Source organism: Pangasianodon hypophthalmus, chromosome 16 (genome assembly GCF_027358585.1).
Source record: "Pangasianodon hypophthalmus isolate fPanHyp1 chromosome 16, fPanHyp1.pri, whole genome shotgun sequence".
In the NCBI taxonomy this organism is placed as follows: domain Eukaryota; kingdom Metazoa; phylum Chordata; class Actinopteri; order Siluriformes; family Pangasiidae; genus Pangasianodon; species Pangasianodon hypophthalmus.
In genome coordinates, this window is record NC_069725.1 from 25,201,934 (window position 1) to 25,203,649 (window position 1,716).

Below are 1,716 nucleotides of genomic sequence, written 5' to 3' on the forward strand. Positions count from 1 at the left end.
GGATTAGGAGTAGAGAATTAGGGATTAGGAGTAGAGGATTAGGGATTAGGAGTAGAGGATTAGGGATTAGGAGTAGTGGATTAGGGATTAGGGATAGAGGATTAGGGATTAGGAGTAGAGGATTAGAGATTAGGAGTAGTGGATTAGGGATTAGGAGTAGAGGATTAGGGATTAGGAGTAGAGGATTAGGGATTAGGAGTAGTGGATTAGGGATTAGGGATAGTGGATGTAGATGAAGCAGACACGTGCACACTTCAGTTTCAGAAAATGCCTTTAATGTTTCAGTATAATTTAATGTACAGAGACCGTCATTACACTTTTCAGCACACGTGTGTGTGTGTGTGTGTGTGTGTTTGTCGGTTTGTGTGGCTCTATATATGTATGTATGTATGTGTGTTTGTATGAATGTGTGTAAGTGTGTGTATAGGTGCTTGTGTATGCTTGTGTGTGTAGGTACGTGTGTGTGTGTATATGCGTGTACGTGTGTGTGTGTGTGTGTGTGTACATGTGTGTGTGTGTGTGTGTGTGTGTGTATGCCCTGATTCTACAGTATATAGTATATAGTGTTTATGTACAGTAATACAATGTGAGAGTGTTTATAATATACAAAATACACTCTCAGTCCCCGAAAATAAACAGACAGACAGAAAGACAGAAAGACAGACAGAAAGAACCCCCCAATAACTCATGAATAAATAATGAGGTTATAAATGAATAATTTAAAGCCTCTTTATCAAAACTGTATTAATTAACGCACCTGTCTCTCTCTCTGTCTCTGTATGTAATGTATATCTGTCTCTCTTTCTCTCTACTGATCTGTCTCACTCTCTGTAATAAATATATACACTATATGGGTCAATGACATCACATTACCGTTAATAAAACATTTACATTTAACTATATTATAGAGTTTTACTAAATTTTACTTTTCTCAAAGAACATTTTTGAAATTAAGAAATGAGAAATCATTATAATACCTCTATTAGGGATCGTTTATCTATTATTAAGATTTTGTTGATAAAGACAGAAAATATTTAAAGACATTATTTAAAGCAACAATTTATTAATTTAGAAATAAATAAATTCTGTTTATAAAATTAGCTGTTTTTTAATTTTCTGAAACGTCAGCAGAGTGTGAGTGAGTGTCAAAAGTCATTTTGTTGCCTAGCAACAAGAAAAATACATTTTATCAGGAGGACAAGACAAAAAAACGAGTGTGTGTTTAGTTATAAATAATGAACATAAAATTATAATATTTGTGAAAATTTTATTTAAAAATGTAAAGTTGAAATCTTGAGTTTAAGGTGGAATGCTAACACAGTTATCGTCCTGTATAACACCCGTCATAACAGAGAAATAAATCACTGACGCTCAGTGCAACTAAATATAAACTGTTACAATAAAAAAAATTAATTTCACGAAGAATTTATTTATTAAGTTTATATTTTTAACAATATCCCAATAATGTCATGGAAGCTGGTTTCAGTCCAAAGTTTTTAATCTAAAATATAAAATTCTGAGGAAAATTAAACTCAAACAAAACCTTTTAACCTCGAAAGTATCAGAATAAAATAAATTTCTGGTTTTTATTTATTTCTTCAACTTTAAACAAAATTACAAATGAAAAATCACACAGTATTTTCAAAACATACAAAAACTTTTTAATGTAAGTAATTTATTTGTTTGAGATAAAACGGTGAGAAATATGTGTTAACT

The 1,716-nt window shown here is 31.2% G+C and overlaps 1 protein-coding gene across 6 annotated transcripts in view; it reads right to left on the minus strand.

Moving 5' to 3' along the window:
* Window positions 1-258: 258 nt before the first annotated feature.
* dlg4b (discs, large homolog 4b (Drosophila)) overlaps window positions 259-1,716 on the minus strand; it is a 60,130-nt gene continuing 58,672 nt past the window's right edge. For all 6 annotated transcript variants that reach the window (XM_053240501.1, XM_053240502.1, XM_053240503.1 and 3 more), the window contains one exon: window positions 259-1,716. This exon is cut by the window's right edge and continues 2,671 nt beyond it. The gene's annotated coding sequence lies outside the window, so the exon portion shown is untranslated.